Raw genomic sequence first — 23,436 nt, 5'->3', positions numbered from 1 at the left:
CTGAATTTCAACTCTTCTCATAAAATACATACGGTACATTATAATTAATTGATTACCAGACATCGCATAATATACTTAAACATAACTACTTATTTTTCGAAGTTGAGAAGTATTTAAATAGGTATATATCGAGCTATCTCCTATTCAAATTCATCCAATGGGAATAAATTTTGATTATTATCTTTAAAATTGCATTAAAATTTTTATAATTGTAAAATTATTAGCGACCCGTTCCGGCTTCGCGCGTATGCCTTACAAATATTTGAAATTTTTAAGCTTGTTCTATACTATTACATGCATGTATTATATATATATATATATATACGTTCCTCTTGGATCACTCTATCTATTGCTGTAAACTGCTTTAAAACCCGTTGGCTAATTTAAAACATGTCAGCGAACATACAGTTGCGACTTTGTTTTATACTTACTTGTAAAGATTTATGGCGTTGATTCTATACTTAAAGTAATTTTATAATGAAATAATAAATCACACAAATACAATAAACCAACGAAATAGGAAATCTTTATTTAAGCTAGTAGAATATATCATGAACATACATTTTCTTTTCGTTGCTGTTATAAAAAGTACCCAACCCCTGGCCGGGGATAATTATACCACAAACTTTATAATAGAGGTCTATGACTTTCCCCCTTCCTTGTACAGGGCCCTCTAGGTTCGTTGGAAGATAACAAATTTATGTAGTAATTATTTTGGGTTCAGTAACTTTCCTTACTCCATATCTAATCCAACGTGTAACTGAATTAACGCAATCCCTGAAATAATATAATACTGTAATTTATGCGAAGACTTTAATTGTATTGCATTTATTTCTGGTTTTTTGGTTGTTTATCTGTTATTTTATTTATTGCTTATTATTTTTAGTTTAAGTTGCATGCCACTGAAAACCAGCGGCATGTTTTCATAGAACTTAAAATCTTGCATATTTAAAAAAAATGTACAATATTCCGGATCCAATGAAATAATTTTACTCACGAATACAAATGTATAGAGAATATATACATCATCTCATCGATATCGAACCCGCGACCATCGGAAGAAAGTGTGCTAAATTGCTAAATCACAGAAACTATGTTTTTGTATAAAACACAGTGTATTCCCATTATTATGATACTGTCTATCTTCATTTTAAATATAATTAAGATCTGTTCATTGATTTAGTCCTGAGCAGGTAAGAAGGAGACAGTCAGACTTATAAATTTATAATATTATGTAGTTTTAAATTTGTCTATATACTATTTCATACATAGCTTCTCTTTAAATGAGTACATGGTTCGTTTTAAAAGTCAAATTACTCACGTACTTAGTTCACAGTACGTGAGTGTTATCGTATATGGTTATATGTTGTAAGGCTATGTGATAAAGTTAGCAGAGCGGCAGAGGGAACTGTATAAAGGTGCGTTAAACTTTTGTAACTTTTTTTTATATCAAAACAAATGAAGAAATATTTATTCATATAGAACATTTTAGCCGCTTATGAACGTAAATTATTTTGTATTCATATTTTTTCTCTGCCAATCAGTTCAATATAAAGATTCAATTGAGAAGAACTAGCAAGAAACTCAACTGAATTTCTTTTTTATTAAAAGCAATTTTACTATTTTAAGGATACATAGAGTACTTATGTAGATGTCTATGTCTAATATTAAATGAAAATCCCGTGCGTGAACAACAATTTCAATGCATAACTGTTATAACTGGGAGCGAATCATAAACTCTTATTTTCCAGGTAGTATATAGCTAAACTCAACTGCTTGGCGATTCTGTATTACAAACGCTAATAGCCAGCCAGTTCACTATATACTACCAGTATGTAGTCTGGAATCCCCTGATATCGTACGGATACTTTAATTTTTTAAACAAAATAGATACAACAGGGTATCTATCTTATTCCGATAATCACTGATAATAAATTATTTAAATCATATAGGTATTATTGTTTATTCACAACAAACCAAATTTTTTTCCTTCCTTCTCATCATAATATTAGTTTATACACATAATATATTTCTAAATCCCATTTAATTGTCTTCATTGGAGATATTTTTGTGCGGAACAAAAGAATTAAATAAACTTTAATTATGATTGCATAATTTATTTCAATTTGAATAACATATATAATGAATATGGAGATTTTATTGCTTTTGTTCATTTTATTATAATCGTTAACTTTTTATACGGAGTACATGGGTGTAAGTTTTTATGCCAATTAACCATATATTTTTTACATTCTCAAATCTCATATTTTCCTTTAATATTAACATTTTCCTTAACTATTAATGTAAAACATTGCTCTGTGTGGGCGTTCTAATGAGAATCTTCTGGGAAAAATACCGGCTTCATAAAGCGAGTCAATAAAATGATCATGCATTGCAGACCGCCGCAAAAACCAATTTGATAATTTTGCATTGATTCTATTGAGATTGGTATATATCTACAGTAAATCTGTAATTTATTTCCTTATGCTGTATTTTGGTATTTTATAGAGAGAAATATTGAGTATGAACAATTACTTTTATTATTACAAATTAGGTTTATTTCACGTATATTGTTATTATGCTTATGGAGGTAAATGGAAAATCTTCTGTTAGTACTTTTAATAATAAAAATAACTATATATGTGATTAGAGGAATGAATGTGGAAACAATATTAATACGGGATACTTTGTTCCAAATAAAAACACAATTGGAATAATATTGAATAAATTATAAGATCTACATAGTAGTATATCCATTTAAACAATATAATTCAATGGGCAACAACTTTTTTTTTATAAAGCCAGTTGATAAATACATAGTTTGAAAATAAACTGTCTATTTGGCACATGAGTAGATTACTTAATTTGAACTAGTTGCTATTCAGGGCCAGTGAAAATATAAGGAAATAAATATTTAAACAAATCTTACATATTGCAATTGCAATGTATTATAAAGATGCCTCGCACGTATGTGCTATACCTGCGAGTCGGTAACACTAACGCAATTGGGGCGTTTGTTTTGCGATATCACCTAAACTCTGTTTAGTGATTTAAATCTTAAATATATAAGTTGTCCGAAAAATCAATATATATTGAATTTATTATCGATTAGGTATTTGATAAACTTTATCAGTTAAGAATATTTGTGCTTTTTTGGTTTTGGTACTTTAGTAATCCTTCATCGAATAAATTTGCATATTATTTAGCATTGATATTGCAAAATACCAAATGATATTTAGTAAATACCTAAATTAGCTAGATAGATTGAAAAATGGCAGCTTATAGAGTTGATAATGTACACAATATGGCGAAATATTGTTATATAATAATATGGTAACATTAAAATTGTATACCACAAAATAAAATTACAAAAGAAAAATAATGAATTATTAGTAAAATACTCAAGTTTAAATTCAAATATCAAATATCAAAATATAATAGATTTTTTTTATAGAAATTTGTTTCTAATATTTTATTATTAATTCATAATAAAGAATAAACTGGATTTATTTAGGATTTACGCTATAAATTTAGTTGTATATACATATATAAATACGTGAAGGCATACATGTGCCACTTCGCAACGTATTTTGTAGCGTTGCATTTACTATGTCAGTCATATTGCGCAAAAGTGTTTCCATTGCATAATGTTTCCTTACTGACTTAATTACTAATAATATTACTTGACGATTATCTCAGACGGGGTAGTCTGAGGCAGCCTTAAGTGCCAACGTCGTGATAAACACAAAATTTTACATGCCAACAGTTTGTTGACTACATTTGGATCCCACCGCACCAGTGACAAACTTATCATCTGTATTATTTTTTGTTTTATATTAGAGTTTCCATCACTGGAGTGTAGTCAGTAATATAAACTGATATACAGTTTCTGGTGTCGGCCGGTTTGAAACTGAACTTTCAGTGCAGTAAACTACTAAGGCACGATACAGTTTTATAGTTAAAATAGATTTGTATGCGGTTATAGGTTTTATATATGACATGAATATTTATTGCTGCTTACGTTTTAACATCTATATACACACGACTATTATGCCAGATGGGATAAACAGTATACGTCACTCATAGTAATTAAATAACATAAAATCCCATTGACGCTCTCAGGTGGTAGGTATGTAATACATTATTTGTCACAGTCTGTCACGTATTCGTGACCTTCGTAAGTAGATATTACATTTTTATGGAAGCAGGTTATCCGTTTGTTTAACAAAACATAATGAACTTTTATTACTTTACTGTGTTCGTGTACATAAATAATAAAGATATGTTTGTATCGTCATATTTACCTATATGGCAGAAAATACGGTTTGCTAAAGATTTGTATGTATTTGCTTATCAACAAATGCAAGAAGTATATTTTTACTGAGGAGATAAAAACCATCTCTCCTAAGAATACCCTTCAATTCTTGTCCTTGAAAGGCTAAACGTTCGATCTCTATAGTTCTAAAACACTTAGAAATAGCCCAAACACTTTAATAAAAAATATACGTCAAAATAAAAACCTGTCTTTTTATTGGGCCGGATCGGATTCATATTATCCTAAATGTTAATTTAGAATGTGATCTATCTGTGTATCATATTTTATTCTTATATAAAAATAGTATCCACATTGGAATTGGAATTGAATAAGTGTTCAATATTTATACGAAGTTTTAGGGCGAAGCTCTGTGAAGGTCGAGTTCATTAGGTCGGGTTCACATTTGTAGCATCTTGATTTATTTAAATATGAACATTTTTCATATGGTACCATATTTTTCTTATAAAATTTGTGTTTATTTGCCATCTTCTATATAATTTACTAGTCATTTAACCTTCCCAGCAACTAAGGCTTTGTAGGCATCTCCTATTGTACTCTTTTGCCTCGCTGAATTCGTGATTACGAAGACTAGAATCTGCTGCAAACTGCGGTACATTCAGATTAAAGCCGAATCCGTCAGGCAGGAGTTAGCCATCAGTCGCTCTATACAAACGCGGGTTTAAGTGCCTTCTGCATTCGCCACTGTTTTTATCCAGTTTAGCTATAACGCTCTGCTACGGCTAACAGCATTAGAGAATATATAAAACACTATTTTAATTTTTTTTTATTCTTGAAAGAATTTTTAAATTACACTTAAGTATTTTATTGAGATTGTCCATTACAAAAAACAACAACTTTTTGATACAAATCTTATAATCTACAGTTGTAGATTATAAATACATATGTAGATGATTTAGTAGTTACTAAATCTATATTTTCACACATTATTATAATTACATAAGTAAAGAGGATAGGTATTTAAGTTTCACCGACAATAATATAATTTCAGGCATAACCCAAAACATACATATTATATATATATGTTAGTAAATGCCGAACTTGTTCATATTATAATCCCTCAACTTTTACATTGAGGTAGGCAAGTGGAATTTGCATATCAAAACAAACAAAACCTGCGAATGTTATTTTATATAAATTTTATGCAGATATTTTACATCATTATGTAAATTATATTATTATAATAATGTGTATTATAATTTTTGTGTTCTAAATTGAATAGTTACCAGCGTACATTACGCTATCATAATGTCCAAACTTGGATAAAGTCATGGTATGAAATACATTTATCTTATTGTGGCGTATTTGCCAGATTTATCTCCCCTTATTAACAACCCCCTTCATCCTACTGATTCAATATTAAAACCACTATGAAAAGAGTATACACCTTTCTAAATGGAATGGGAAACACCACCAAGTCTGTTTTTTTATTTGCCAGTAATGACGGTTTAGTGTGTGGTCAATTCGCACTCTTCACTTCAGATATCCTCATAATTAGTAAGATTTAATTACACAGTAATATCAATGAATACGACTCAGAATGCTGTACATGTTAATATTGATACCGTATCTAATACGTTTCGTTCCGCAAATACACCCAGTGTACGTTACAATTCGTAACAGATATATCTACAATACATAGGTATCACGACTAAAGGCTTGCTATAATAATAATAATCTCAGTACAATTCACACAGCGCCATCTAGACCTAAGTTAATCTAGCTCAAGCTTGTGTTATGGGTACTAGATAACTGATACAAATATATAGATTTTATTCGTAAATACTATACATACATATTATACATACAAAACACCCAGACTTACACAATCTTACTCATGAATACAAATGTTTGTGTCGTGCGAGGAATTCAACCTGTGACCATCCCCAGTAAAGCGGTGTGCTAAACCGTTAGACCACCGAAACCGCCATTACTATCTATGCACGTATTAAAATATGTATAAGATGTAACAATTTAGACTTTATTACTTGCTACCAGCATACATCTTTCTATATTAAAAATAAATTAATTTAATTTTAAATATCTTAGTTTATACATTACAAACAAAAAAAATCTTTAGAAAATGCAACAAATGAATACTAGGTCTTATTTTTATGCAAAAGTTGTTACGGAAGAAAGTTTCAAGCCTCGCCTTGACGATGTATGTAAAAACATGTCGTTCAGACAGATAAGTTTTGGTAAAACTTCGCTTCTATGTCATTTATAAAAAAAATATACCAATCACACACGAATACACAACCCCATGTAGAAAAAAAACAAAGATTTGAATAGAATTCGTTTGTAAGTGAAAAACATAAATTACCCCATTTTCTTCTATATACCTACATTTATTTCCTTATTCATATCATACTAAGTAAACTTTACATTTTCCCAATACGCTCACTTAGGAATGTTACATATACATATACGAGTACAATAATTAAAAGAAAAACGATTTGAAGTTTATATATAACACAAATAATTTATTGCCATTCTACGAAAATCCAGGTTAATAAAAAATTATAGGTATAAAAAATTATAGGTAAATATGTATAGGTCTGGAATTCGACTACCTATGTACATCAAATTATGTAGAAAAAATCAACGAGCGAGATGTTTTCATGTTTACGTAGAATCAACTTTAAGGTATATACTTTCCAAGAATATAAAGTCATTGGACTTTAATTTGTTTTCTATAATATTATAATAAGCAAAATTGTAAGGCCATATTTTTTCGTTTTCTTCCCTTCTATTAGTGTAAAGTGATACTGTGCCTAAATAATAGCCTTAAAACTTGTGAAGATATCCTGTAATGTTGCTATAAATAAAGTAAGAACGTAGTCTTTTTTTGAAGTAGTATAAAATTACGTCATTTTATAATTGAAAGTGTTGTAGGTGTCAATTGATAAAATATGTATAAAACCAGATTATTAAAAGAGAAAGTCATTTGCTGAATGAATAGTGAAACATAATCAACTGTTTTATATAATTGAGAAATTTGAACTATGTATAAAAGTCTAGACTATAATTTAAGATGGTAATACCATTTTAAATTATAATCTAGACTTTTATTAGAATAGAATAGAAAATTATTTATTCAAATAAACTTACACAGAAGCACTTTTGAATAGTCATCACTTCTTTTTAATCTACGGCTCGTTCTAAAAGCTGTCTCATCACAAGGAGAATGAGCAAAATACTTGCGTGTTGCTCTTTTAAATAATGTAGTTCTAACTTTACATTTTTAAGTAAAGTTAGACGTGTGAATACAAAGACCAACCTGCACCAAATAGATATTAGATATATAGATACTTCACCAAGGTAAACTTAGTACTAGTCTTCTATCTGGATATCTCTATTTCATACATTTCTGCCTCCCAGCAGGTTTGTATACATAGCTATGAACATGTTTCGATTGGGCGATGAGATATGATAGTAAAATTGCAGGACAGGAAGGCAAGACAACTTGATCTTTTAGAATTACAACACGTGACAATAATATATTGTCGCCTACCATCAGGCGGGCCGTTAGCCCGCATGTACCTAACTCCAGTTGCATGAACAATGAAATAATATATCTGTAATTTCCCTCGAATTCAAATTGAACAAAAACAAGGATTTCAAATTTGAAACTGATTTAAATGACATATTTTATAGCTGCAGATACACGTTGAGTAGATTTCAACTGTAAATATCAAGTAGTTCGAAAGAACTACTAAGAACTTTGCAATTATGTAAATAATTGCAAAGTTCTTATAAATAGTAAATTAGTTATAATTAATGATCTGTTTTATAGTATTTGTAAAACAAAACAAACTTTATGATTACTCTTACTACTATTGCGTCGAATTACCACTTAACTTCAGGTGTTTTTCAGCTTGGCTTTGTACAAAAAATATCCTATACTATTATTAACAAATGGAGAAATGTGCCAAAATTTTCGCATACTTACCTTCTGCGCAGAACTATGACTTACTTAAATATACAGATAATAGCTTTATTTGCATCATAAAGTGTGTTTTATGAAGAATTCCTTTAAACTAAACAAATGAAATTATACTCAGTTACCGTGATTAAAAAGCTCAATTTAGAATGGTAAAAAACTAATGTTGGCTATTAAAACATAATTGTAATAACAACGTAATAAAGTATAATTTTATTTTTCTTACCAAGAGGATTCAAAGGAATTCTTTTCTAAAACATTTTAACATAAAAGTAATATTATAGGTAAACCAGGAAGGAAATACATAACGTTTTGTTTCCATTAAAAACAAATTGTAAACATTACATGTTTTTAGCATATATTTAAATACAATGTTTTTAATGAAAATACATGTGAGATATTTCTATATTAATATACACATTTCTACAACTTATACAGGTATAATAGCAGGCAAAATATAATAACATAATTTGATTTACACTATCAAATGTTTCCTTCTATAAAAGTAGAACACCAAACTTTTGTTATCAGGCTAAAAAAACATTAAATATAAAAATTAATTATAAATTCCCGTTAGGGTTTGCTATAGGTACATGTACAATGCTCTCTCTCACTCTCCTGCATGAAAATCTAATACCACTTACTTTTTAATTTTTAAACTCCTTGACAGACGACGGAAACGCAGCTTATCAGCTTAATCATTCAAGAGAAAGAACAAAATTCAACTTAACAATGTGTGATTTGAAATCCACGGCTTTGGCACGAATTTCGGGTATAAAAGTATTAGGTACTTTTAATGTTACTGTTTATTTCTTAATCAAGTACATATTAAATTGATTCTGAAATTGTCGTTTTGGATAGTGTATAAATGTAATAGTAGTATTATAAATAGTGTAATATGGGCTCTATTTTAAAATAGAAAAAAAGTCCTTTCAATAATTACAACCATGTGATATTAGGTTGGGTGGCTAATGTTTTATAAACAATGAATAAAGATATTCTATTCAAAGGTACTGAAACTACGATATTGAAATTACTTCATTATAAAAATTAGTGGTGGCCCAAAGATCGAATATATCGCTATATATAATAGCTATAATTAATTTAAATTATAAGTTTGAAAATTATTAAGGTTCTATTATCACAGACTATAATACTGTGTAATGTCTTTTTTATTGATTTTATGTATTTTATAAGCATAATTAAAAATTAACTTTCTGTGCTCCTTTTAATAAGTATTTAAGTAATAAGTATAATCATATAAACCATAAGTGTGGAAAGTTTCAGACTCCTCTGTTCCCGTAATTTTTGTAAAAAGGTGTACAAAATTTTTGCTTCACGTATTGATATAATGATTACTATAATGACTGTAATCTCAGTCGGGGCAATCAGAGCTACTCTGAACTGTTGATATCCTGGTTAATGCAATACTTAATATGACCACGTTTTAATGAGTGTATTAATTTTGATAATAATCTAGGAAAAATACACAGCGAGAACTTGTACAGAACTACTACTATGGGTACTCAACAACTTGTTGAAATTATTACATGCATATGTTTCGATACATAATAATAATAATATCAACAAAGCCCAGACAAAGACAAACAATCATACTAATTAATACAAATTTTTGTGAGAGAATTGAGCCGCGAACATCAGGAGTAAGTAGTGTATTAGAACGTTAGGCTATGGAGGCCGGCCGAATAATAATTGACTGACGTAATTTTCATCTACGGTGATGTTTGCTCTCTTCTGATTTTCCGAGTCTGATTCGATTCTTTATTTTCATCTTCGATTCGAGTCATAATATTCAGGTAACTTTATATCAGATTCGTATGCACGTCCTTTGGTGTGTATGTCGTAGCAATTGAGTAATTACTATACTTTTGTAAGGTCATGGCCTATCATGACCTTAGAAAAGTATAGTAATATTGTATATATATTTTATACAAATATATATTTCATACAATTGAACATAATATACATATATTTTCATCTTCATCTTTGATATATATATACACTTTATTGCCTATGAAACTTAAAATAGTACATACATGAAATGTATTAAAAAAATTTGCTTATACTTTTAGTAGAATCATTTTGGGATATAAATTGGCACACAGTTTTTTGCTATCACCCAGATACATGCACCTGAGGTAATAAACCACTATGGCGCGAGGCTACATAAGTATTGTAACTATATAATATACTGTAGGTGTCAAAATGACCAGTTTTTTTTATTGGTGCCATAACATTTTTATTCTATTAGGAGAAACAGTTAGGATATAAATTGGCATACAAAGTTTTTGGTATTGTCTAAATTTGTCAACACGATCGATTATTTCTATTACCATAATAATCGATTAATTAAATGCAAAATAAGTGATAGTTCTACAATCGATTAATTTGCACATTTTATAATTTACAATAAAGTAGCGTAGGAACAAGGAAAAATAATTATTGATTAATGAATATTTATTTAAATAAAAAAAATATATTATCATAATCGATCATTCCACATTTTTATAATTCATATAAAAGTAATGTAGGAACAAAGAAAATATTTTTGAATATTTATTTAAATAAAAAACGATTAGGATTTAATAATAATCGTCATTTCTAATTAATCGTTTATTTTTTACATTAAATTCCTATACACAGGGTTTTAATGTAAAAAAATAATCTTATCGACTACCGACGAGCGATTTATGCTTTAAAGTTACATAAGTCGCTAGCAATCAGTCCCTAGTAGTACGGGTTATAAGCTAGGCCACTACGCAACGAAAGTATTGTAACATTGTGATATACTGCAGGTGTCAAAATGACAGGCTTTTTTAATTACTGCCATAATATTCTTATTTCTTGTAATATGCAAATTAATGTACAATTTATGCATTTCTTTACGTGCAGTATTTGGTTGACGCCGTCAGGTTGCCTCTCACGGTAATGCAAGGTCGTTGGTTTGTAGTACGCACAGTAGGTAATATTTCATCGCGAGTTTGTCTGTCTGTGTAATATTTGTTAAAATCAGTAATTAGAGGCTTCGTTTATAAGTAAATACATATATATAGAGTCAATTATTTTTCAATACTGGAACATTTTTTTACTAAACTAAAACAGTTAAAGTGCGGTTAAACTATGTACACTTTATTTTATTTTATTAATAAAGTATTTTGTTTCGCAATATAATTTAATTTTAAATTATTTACGAAGCCATATGACTTTTGAATGTAATAGAATAATCATTCTTTACGCACTTAATGTGTAATATACATAAAGAAAATACTGAGGAATTTCTTTTTTTTTTTAAGTTGTGTAATAAAAAGTCGTATATCAAAATTCGGCATTTAAGAAAAAGAAAAGTCGCCACGTAGGAAAATTTTGCTAAATTGGTATTTTCTAGTACCTATATGCAGGATAAACAAACGAATTCTTTACCTGTTTAATATTATTAGTATAGATGCGCCTGCGTCTATTAACAGGTGGAGACAACCGCACCATGGTCATTTACCGTCCACGCCACCAACCACATGCAGTGTTCGCCGCGGTTCGAAAACAGAACGTTCGATATATGAATTTGAAAAGTTTGTAATTTTTTTATTCTCTATGTGCAAAGTGAATAACAATAGACAATTTTTTTACGATCTAACAGTGAACGATATTCGAAGTGAGTGTTACGACTGATATGTGATATTATTTAGTGATACATTTTGAATTTCGATAATAATTTTAGGGGTAAGTTATTTTGAATTATACAGGGTTGTTTTTTTTTATTAGGGTATGTAGGCACACTTATTCGTTATTAAACACGTTATACATTACATTTGAGTATTTTTTCTTGTTTAACATATTTAATTAATCTAAGTGTGTCGAATATTAAATATTTAATTAATTTCTGATTTTTATGTTATTATGTTACGAGAGTTACATATAAGCGTGCAGTGTGATCTGCGTTTGTTTTTTTAAATTTATCAAGAACGTTACAAGGTTAAATTTATTACTTTTAATTTGCCTATATTTTCTTTACGGATTTTGATGATTATTTTTGCAATCGATAACGTTCTTTCCCTGTGATTTTACAATATTTATTAACACTTTATAACTTTCTTAATTTCTTTTATAATTTTTTTTTAATTATATTATAATAAGTATCACAAAAAAATAATGTATCAATTACCTTTACATTAAAATGAAGCAAGAGTTACAGCCATAACATCGTTTTTATCTCTCTATTGTGTTAGTTTTTATAAATAAGAGTATTTATGCTTATCAGGCATTCTAGTAAAAGGCTTCAGTTAGGGGTATCCTTCTTTTGGCGATTATAGTGTGGTGTTAAGCCTGCCTTTTTTCTTTACATCTTTATTTCTTTATTTTTAAAATGATAAAATGTCATATATTAAAAGGAAATGCGAAAAAAGCAAGTCTTAAATTTATGTACAATAAAGTATCTATAAAGTAAAACTTTAATCCTAATATAAATGTTAATGCTATAGTGTCATAGATATATCGAAGTTAACAACGTTAGACGCTTAACTTTTATTGGTTTATTGTTGCGATGCACATTAAGTATCACACGTAGAACTAATTAGTGGTTTGTTTATGGTGGTATGATCATTATTCACACAGTGGCATCGCTGTATGACCAGTGTGTTATGAGTATAATAGGGCAATAGTTATCTCGAATAATTATCTGGTTATTGAACATTCATATATTTTTTATTTTTATTTAAACGATCTTGTAAAAATTGTGTTTCTTAAATTTTGACTACGCTTTTTTCATTTATACGTGTATGTGTATATATTAGTGCATTCTCTACAACTGTTGATGGTTCTTCTTTTTTTTAGTATGAATTTATTTATTATTCTTGTTTCATAGTGATAGTTTACTACAGAGTGTTTATTTACTTTTGGGTTTTGTATCGGTCAAAATTTTTTTTTCTAAATTAAAAAAAAATCTAAATATCTTTATTCATGTAGGTCTATTACAGACTCTTATGATATGTCAAATCTACGGTCAAATATTATTTATTATTTTTAATTATTATATTTACTTGTTATTGTTATACATTATATAAATTTTATTTAGATGCATAAATAATGACCCTTGTAGGTAACGTAAAACATAATAGTAATGATATCATAATGTAACCGATGTTGTGAGATATGTTTATTAATATTTTTTTTTATATTAGAATAGATGTTAAAATAGTTGTCTAAATTATACAACTACCTCCAGTATACAAAGTCTCCGCTATGGCTAACATTAGATTTTTCCAAATATTCTATTATTTGTAAAAGATATTGAGTCAGTTTAAACTATACATGAATGAAATTGGATAGAATTTGATTGGTTTATAGTGTTTACTATAACGTAATAATTATTGTAACCTAAGCAGATGTGTATACGGAGCGCTATGTATGCATTTCTGACACGCGATTTGCCTGTATTTTTCTAATTATAATTTAAATTAAAGTAACATTAGATCTTGGTTAACTTGTTAACTTATACTAGACACAGTGGTGCGTTTAGCTCGACCTAATTCCACGGTCGGTTGGTAGGGGCGTTTATATGCATCAGATTGGTATAGGACTACGTTTAAATACTAAGACAGAATCCTCTATGTCTGATCTCTATGTTTGTAAAAAATAGAATACATCAGGGAATAATTATTTCTATTTCTATAGTCTAATATTATAAACGATCATCCTTATTATCTTTACGAATAGACAATAATCAAATTATTACTTATTACTAGTCCTCTATGTTAATCTGTAGATTGCATTATTCAAGGATGACAACTGTATTAAATAATAAAAGAATTCTTGTAAATTCGATTTTAAGATTAACATTTTGAAGTAGTATTCCAAATTCTTTTTAGGTAATCCAGGATATACTATGCCTGTGATATACTAGTATATGTACATAAACATATCGTAAGAAATCAAATCATTATATTACAAGACAAAATTAGTATATTGTAATTAGCTCAATTTAAAAAAGGTATTGACTGAGTTAGACTTTATTCAAAGTCATTTGATTAACTACCTCTATCTCATCTAATTCTGTTAAGACCAAGCTTGCTTTGTAAGATGCGTTTCGGTTGAAGGGTGAGATATAGTTTAGAGAACAAGAGGTCATCTTAGTCTTTCGGAATGACAAACCATCAGTGGTGCCAAAATTAATGTGCAATTTCTGTGGTGCTCTTCATGTATGTATATGAGTATATTAAATTTTCCTTCAAACGTAAATTACGGGAACATTATCTGAACTATAACCTTTCTATTGGGTACTGTCTCTTTTTTTTGTATTTATTTTTTTTTGTCTTAATTTTTGGATTACACGATATTCGTTGTCAGATATTTAGATATGTATTTACGAGTGGATTATGTATGTGTATTATTTCAATTATGCTCTACACCAGAGGTTCCTAAACTTTTTTGTTTGTGTAGTAGACCCCTGGAAGTCGATATAGACCACTTAGGGAATCACTGCTCTACACCACCCATGGTTGATTGGGCGATAATTCCGCATGATGTTAAGTCTGCCATATGTTCTTTGAAATTATGAGCATTAAAGTTATATATAAATAAATATATAGGTGATATTTACTATTTATCATCGTTAGATTATCAGTCTTTAAATTAAATTATACAAAACGAGCCAAAGTATACAGAGTATCGAGTACGTCCTGTTTTTGAAGTCGATTAAGAAAATGAGAGGAATTCATGCTATAATAAGATTGCTTGTCTAAATATGGTGTTAGTCAATTACACGGGACACAAAGTTAATAGGCACAAACATCAAACCCTGTAGAGATCCGGTTTGCGATATTGCTCAAGCGCATGTAGTTTGCTAAGCTCTCCTTGACCGAAGGCTCCTTAAATTATCGATAACTTTGTTTAGTATACTTACCAATATTTGTATAGTATCATTATATATTATTAGCAGTCTTGGAAAAACGTTGTATTGCCATGTAAATTAATATCATTGTTAAAAATATGGATTGATTGAAGAAGGGTACAAATTTAGAGTTGCATTTATTTATTAATAGTGAATCAAGAAAATAAATAAACTATAGTGCATATGTATTACTTTGATATGTTTTCTACTAGGCAACCATGGGTAGTATAGAGAAAATTATTAATTCTATTAATGTTATTAATGAAAATATTATAACGATTAGACTAAATATTGTAACTTTTAATAAGGTTGATATTGATAATTTATACATATATATATATATATATATATATATATCGACTAATAAATTTACAATTAACAAATAATACTAACATTTAAATAATAAAATATTAATGTATACAATGTTTTAAGTTTTTTTTACTGTTTGAGGTCGGCGCAGTTTTTTTCTTACACTGATTCTTATCACCCGTTTTATCTGAGCTTACTCTTCTTTTATACATATCAACTTTCACACAATACATCCATCATTTTTTTAGTCGTCCTCCATCCAAGTAAAATAAATCTAAATGAAATATAATAATAGTCATGACTTTAATATTTATTTATTACATTTAATTTGACAGAGGTAGAGTTTCTATTGTACAAAGAAGTCTGCATAGATCCATCTGCCTCGCCTATTTTTGTTGCCAAGTGAGAAAGAAGAGAAAATGGCAGTGAAATTACGTACATGGTAGGGAAGCATGCCACCTTAGTCCTCAGAAATAGCAATATCTAAGATTATGTTAGCGTCTCTATCATTACGATTATATAAAAAAATGTATGTATATATAGAGTAAAGTATTTACATATAATATTTTAATAATATACTAGACATATACAATAATCTATAGATATATTAAACACAAGATGAAAGACGGAACAAAGCATATTAAATTATATGAAGCATACCAACATAGAGATCCGTCACTACATCCTACAGAGAGACCGCATTCATTAATGAGCTTGTGTTTCCCCAATCGGATACAGCACCACTTTGTATGCACAGATCGTAAACTATATACATAAATATACTAAGTTATGAGGTTCACCTTGTATGTTAACGATATAAGTTTTAAGTTCATTATACTAGACTAAGTTTTTTTTACCAAAGAATCTCGGTCATCATACATCTAGGTGTATCTGATAAGTAATAAGAGGTATACTATAAAAAGTGTCGTCTGCGTAGGTACCTCAGTCTCACCAATTTCAGCCGCCGAGCAACTTGATATGTAAACTGTTTTGGTTGAAGGGTGCAGTGAAATGACACGATAAGAAGTAAGACATCTTAGTAATCCAGAATGCGTCACGGTTACTGGAGTTCTTCATACTTATATATACGTACTTTTCTCGTATATACGCGATAGTTACTAATTACCATTCGATGAGTAAGATGACATTCGGACCTCTTTTCTAGCAATGCACCTATCAGGTTGATTTTCACGCAGTCTGCCCTGGAATCTGGTTGAATCCTGGTGAATGATGAGCTAACTGAGCTGACCTAATACTCATTCTACCAACCTCAACTAGTGCCCCGCTAATGTACACTGTTAGTAGGCTTGCGTAGTTTACGAACGAACTAGTTCTGAGGAGCCCTCCCAAAGATGAACTATAGAAACTAGTTCACAGATTTCTCACTCTTTAGTTCGTTTGATAACTCTTAATAAGTCCCAAACCGATCCCAATCGCGGACTACCATTCGCAAGACTATACCCAGTGCCCAGAACACCATGATAACTTGCACGATAAAAAATTATAATACAGTATTTCCTGGTAACTAACGGTTCTTTATGCACTTAATTAATTAGAGTTTATAAAGTAGTTGGCAAAAAATCCCCTCACGTCCATCGTAAATTTAATGGCGGATTCACACCTGCGTAAATGCATGTAGCGTAAATGCACAAACCATGCATGCATACAATGGCTATGAACGAGTTGTATATTCCATACTAATAGCAATGCGATGTGTATGTTTGATTGTTACCTTTTGCGTCTAAAGATGAAAGGATCTTAATGAAATGTGACATGAAGACAGATTGTATTACGAGAACGTCATCTCGTATCTTTTATTAATAAAAAATATAGATGAAGTCGAGGATAAATGGTAACACTGCATAATTAAAGATTTTGTTGTATAAAAAATAAATATCGATATAACATTTGAAACTAAAAACTACTAGAGAAAGAGTCATTCCTGAATATATCGCGTAAAAAGGACTCTTACTTATTAAACCCGGTAGTTAATGCCACAATAACAGGATTAAAATGAATAAATCTTATAATTCTAAATAAACATAATAATAATTTAACTCCCTTAGTGTTAACACAAAACATACTTTCTATCTTCATATGTATCTACTTGAATTTTCATTTAGAAATTGGGTGATGTATGTTTCTACGGATATATTTAGATGTAACTGAGCTTCCTGAGTTTACGTCCTAGAATTTATTAGTACATATGCTAACACAGACTACTCTAGAGACGAAATGAAATCTTGTCGACTGCATATGAATCTGCATATGAATAAGATTAAATTATAATAGAAAACTTTGAAGACTGAATTTGTAAATTGAAATTCATTTTTAGTTACAGACCAGAACACAATTAATTTTTATCCATAAAGTCAACAAAATTTGCTTTTCTTAAATAGTATTTTTTTCGTATTACTGCAGTCGGACTACTAATTCAGATAAGAATAATAATCATAAAAAAAGAAACTTGCCTTCTGTCAATTTAAACAAACGTTATGAGTTTGCTTGCAGGATGGCTAAAGGCAGGCGACTTTGTACAAAGTCTGGCATTTTAAAATTCTGTTCAAAAAGATATTATTAAGAAACCGGCCCAAAATTTAGTAGCAGATTTGATCAAAACATATTGTTGTGGAAATATGTTTTTTTATAAATAGTGGTAACTAAGGATTACGGCATTATCACACGGCTGGCTTCACAAGGACACTGCGATGTGTGCATACAAAACTAAACGTATTTTATATAAACAGGAGCGTGACCGGGCCACGGTCGGATTTGTAGAAAGTGATGTAATTGGGTTGATGTGATAAGTCGATCAGTTGGTGAGGACAAATCTTATTTATTTTCTAGTTAAACCCGCAACTCTCTATCAGTATTCGGAGTAATAATGGTTTATAACTTTTTTTTTATGAATTGATTACATATAGTTAAGGAAAACTCATCTGTATTTGTGAAAAGTGCATTCAAATCTTAGCTGTTAAGCTGTTTATGAAATTAGTAAAAGTATTAATGTAAAAATAGACTAATGGACAAAAATTCTAAAACCTATATTTTGATACTTGGTTACATATGTACAAATCGCATTTTATGCTATAATATTTAATGGCTTACACAGATTGCTTACTATTATATTATATGTATATAATTGATTATACTTATATTATACTAGGCGACCCACTTCATAGGTTGGCAAACATTTCCGATTACCATGAAAAGTCTTATCTTTTTTCGAGATCATATTTTTATTTCGAATTTATGACTCTCATAAATAATCTAGCTTTATATTGGTAAAATAATTTAGATTAGATCCAGCAATACCCCATACAAGCGAGTGATGTGAGTTTCTCACAAACTTTACCTCTTTATAATATTGTAGATATATTTTTACGATTGTTATCCGAGATAGAGTAGTTAAAAGCATTGTCAACCGTCGACGTCGTGGTGAACGCAGCACTTGACGTGCCCACATTTCGCTCGGTATATTTGAATTCAACATGGCAAGGGTAAGCCAACAGCCGTCTCTCGAATTATTTTCTTTTGTATATAAGTGTTTCCATATTTTCTTATTATTTGTTATTATTATATAGGAAGTTAGTAGTATCTCAAATAACATAATATTTTAGTATTAATTGTTAATTTATAATTTAAATTCCACATTTGTTTCAATTATCATTGGCTATATTCTTACCCATTCATTCCTTTGTATGCCATGTCGTATTGGGTAGAATTGAATAGATCTTTTTTAGAGATATGTCCACCTCTGCTCGCATTGTCTTTATTTAATATTACCTATAATGCTTCTAGGTGTTAAGTCCGCCATTTGCACCTTTATATGTGTACTTGTGCATTGAAGTTTCAATAATTAATTAATAAATTACTGTCGGTAATGGAATTATTAGTAAAGTGGACTGATGAATCCATTGCTGACGATGGAAGATGACATCCACGCGGATATCATATCATCATGATAAGTTCCTGGTGAATTTTTCACAATGGGCTAACTGACCTTACTTCATGCTCATATTATCATCCTTCACTGGTGACCAGTCGACGCAAACTGTTAACGCAGGCGGGGGCACCATTGCATTATCATCAATTTAAAAAAAATATTATTACTGTATTTTTCTGATATAACAAAAACTATTGATAAATATATAATTTAGCCTTTTCAAGATGTCTCAATGTCGACATAAAGTCATATATGCAATTGTCTAGCATCTATTACAGCCAATTACTGACTTGTCATTGAGAATTTTGTTTGTTATGTTTTTGTACATTTCAATCAAACGCGTCGAGTCGACAAATATCATAAAGTATGTACCTACACAATACAAGCTCTGCTTAGCTTGGGACTAAATGGCATTGTACCATACCGTACCCTAGACAATTCACAAATTGTCTATGGTTATTATTATTATTCTATTCGAATGAAGCAACTGGCGCAACGAGTATAAAATAATAAAACAATGCTATATTTTTTTAAATAAGTTAATTCTATTTTATGTTTAGTATAACATTACCTAAAAAAATCATATAGTCGAATTGAGTACCTCCTATTGGAAGTCGGTTCACTTTGATGACGCTCCGTCCTTACATCGTCATTATCAATAACCTTAATTGTAATATAACGACAACACTGTGATTGACGGCGTGATGGTCAAAACTATTCGATCATACATCATACGATTATATAGGTACATTAAACTTTAAATAACCTCACTCAGCTTGCGTTACTTAACCTTACGATTGAACAACTAGGTGTAACTAACCCGCAAGCCTTCCATTAGCGACGTTAAAGATGTATGTGTCCTAATTATCCTTGATTGCCTGCAATTTGTTATTCGCCATTCGCTTTTATGTACGGTTGACTCCCTTCCACAAAATATAAAAGAAACAAAAGAAAACCTAAATGAACAGCCAGGGCCATAGACATAAATTTAAATAGATACGGGTTGTTGCATACCTCAATATAAGACTATGCTTTTCATATATGAAGTATGAGATAGATGGTATGAGATAGATGATGGTTACCATCGTGTGGGTTGTTAGCTACTTAGTTAAAATTATAAATAATATTTAGTGCTTACGAAATTGTTTTACATTAAAATAGCTGTGTCTCCCGGTATTGTTTGCATGAAATATATTTTAAATTTGATGATAATTTACTTATTTATACGTAAAAAAACACTGGTTTTTTTACTTAATCGATTAAAAAAACAAAAGAAGTAATTATCTCTTTCTTCAAGAAAATTTAAGTACATACATTGTCTATCTGCTTCTATGTCTATGACCACAGCCTTGGCCATTCGATGGCCTTGTTAGAGACATTGGAAAAGGATAGGGCGATGGTGCGTGAAATTTAATGAGTCATTGTTTTGTATTAAGGCCTGACAGATAAGGTGCGTCACATTAAGCTGTGACCATTTTGTTTTTCCGGATACACCATTTAGCTGACAATATGTTGTAAAAAACTAGTACTTAATCTTTTATCCTTAAACTTTTATGCTTAAAAAAACTACATGCTTTTTCATGAAACCGGTGATTACCAAGTTAACCAATGACTAATTAAATCTTTAAGTATTTACAAAAGTCAGAGCCTAATAATAAGTTAATATTAATATTTTTAAATTAGTTATTGTATTATACTAAGTAGCAAATATTATCGGATATTTTCATATTTAGTATATAAATATTGAATTAATGTTCGTAAATAGATTTTAAGATTCGTTTAAAATTTATTTTACTTGTACATATACAACACAGATAAATAATTGGTAATAATCAACCTCCATGTAGCATTACTCAAAATTGCGAATCTGAGTTTCGAGATTTTTCCCGCGTAATAATTATAAGCTGATACGGAAACTGTATAAACAATACACACCGAGGTCAAAAACCGCGCGAAAATAATGCTCGCTTTTCTATACACCGGAACAAATTGGCGAGCTAGTAATCTCATGGAAAAAATCACAGTGCGAATTAGACTTTATATATGTATAAAGTGACTAAATTTGTACATACCCGCGACCATCGGAAGTAAAGCCTCGACCTTGGTGGTCTAGCGGTTTAGCACACCGCTTTACTTCCGATGGTCGCGGGTTCGATTCCTCGCATGGGGTAAACATTTGTATGACAGTTTGTATCGGTCTGGATGTTAATCAGTAGTCTAGTTACCCATAACACAAGCTCTGCTTACAGTTGGATTAGATGGCGCTGAGTTTATAATTATCCAGGGTTATGAAAAAAAATATATATTAAGTAATCATGCTAAATCGCGCTTAGTACGCGAAATAAATAACAGTGTATGATTTTAATGCATTTGGAAATTCTATAAATTAGCCAATATAATCTATCTGGGATTCATTCTCATGTCCTTATTCCATTATTTGGCATCGGATCAATATGTCATACCACTGATCCCTATCAGTCATCGTATCTGAGCTTACGCTCCTTTTATACATATCAATCTTTCACATAATAATCTATCTATCTTATTCCCTATCTGGGATTATAACCTCGAAAGTATATTATCAACAAGCCGACCCGCGCCTTTTTGTCAGCGTCCCATTTTAACCGTATTGCAACATTTTTCATTGCAACTCCGCTCCTATTGGTCGTAGCGTGATGTTGTATAGTATATAGTACTGTTGGATAAAATAGCTATCTAACATTAAAGGATTTTTGGAAATGGATTTGTAGTACTGAAAATTACCTGAAATATCAGAATGCATGAACTTCACTTTATAATATTATGTAGTCTAAATAGATTAAAATAAATATGTACCTGCAAGAAGTATTATTGACGGCCTCGTTGGTCTAGCGTTTAGCACACCGCTTTAATTCCGATGGTCGCGGGTTCGATTCCTCGCATGGTGCAAACTGTGTATGTATAATAAAAATAGTTATATAGATCTTTTTTTATGGGTACTAGCCATAAAAAGGCAAAAGATCTGCTTGCAATATAAAATTTTGCTGGAGACTTAATAAAATGAATAAATAATTGCTGTATTTTTATTTGCTTATTATAGCATATGAGCGTTCAATAGCTTGAGAAATTCTTATCTATATATAGATATAGCCTTGATTGATATCATCATCAATAACATTTGGCAATACCGACCTCGAAGTCATTCTGATGTGGTATTTTATGACGAATAGATACGTAAACATTAATTACAAAATCAATTACATCATTGTTAATTAAACAATAAAGACGGCTATTAAACATTCAAGGAGATCAAGTGTGAATGTGATAGTGAATAGTTTTATAATATACTAACTGCATACCGCAGCTTCGCAGTCATTTTCTTTGAGAATTTATAAATATTCTTTATTGCACTTTTAAGTACAAGATGAAGTAGATATTAGAAATATTGTTAGCAAAGGAGTAGTTATCTTTAAAAGAGATCTTTTCCTAAGACAACGTGACACAGCAAGCGGTTTTTTTTTGGGACTACTATAATGCTGTTGGCCGCAGCTGGTCTTTTCTCTTCATCGGACGATAGGGGGTGACTGCTGATGGTACTCCAAACCCGCGGAAGGATTTATGGAGCGGCTGAAGTCAACTCCCGCCTGATAGATACGACTTTAGTCTGAGGGCACCGATTTGTTCGATCTCCGTTTGAATTGGACGGGGGATCGATCGGAGAAGACAGTAAGCGCTGTGTGGGTCCCAGAACATTCCGTAAACACAAACGTTTGACAATAAACTAATAAATCATAAATTTTTCCAACATTTTAATTTTATAAAAAACTACAAGATGGCTCTGGTCGCTGGCCTGACGTTACATTTTATTAGATCTAAAGTAACAATGCCAGCTTCTTTGTAAGAGATTGCATTTAGCAATATGACGGCCTTTTATAAAACACATTCATACAAAATGTTATTGTTGTAGTTATTATTTTCAGTGCGCTGTAAAGAGTTGTAATATTTGAAGACAGGATGTTGAT

At 30.1% G+C, this 23,436-nt stretch overlaps 1 protein-coding gene across 2 annotated transcripts in view; it reads left to right on the top strand.

Annotated features, from left to right (window-relative positions):
* Window positions 1–23,436, top strand: part of LOC131850085 (uncharacterized) — an 80,831-nt gene that overhangs the window by 14,149 nt on the left and 43,246 nt on the right. Inside the window, exon 1 of one of the 2 annotated variants that reach the window (XM_059200236.1) lies at window positions 11,806–12,014. The exons of the other annotated variant lie outside the window; for it this stretch is intronic. The gene's annotated coding sequence lies outside the window, so the exon portion shown is untranslated. Of the gene's footprint in view, window positions 1–11,805; window positions 12,015–23,436 lie in introns of those variants that run through there. 2 annotated transcript variants of the gene reach the window in all.

The sequence above is a fragment of the Achroia grisella genome, unplaced genomic scaffold (assembly GCF_030625045.1).
Source record: "Achroia grisella isolate CSIRO2021 unplaced genomic scaffold, CSIRO_AGI_Agris_v1 utg702, whole genome shotgun sequence".
Lineage (NCBI taxonomy): Eukaryota > Metazoa > Arthropoda > Insecta > Lepidoptera > Pyralidae > Achroia > Achroia grisella.
Note: the sequence above shows the minus strand (reverse complement) of the source record. Positions and strands in the feature narration are given on the sequence as shown.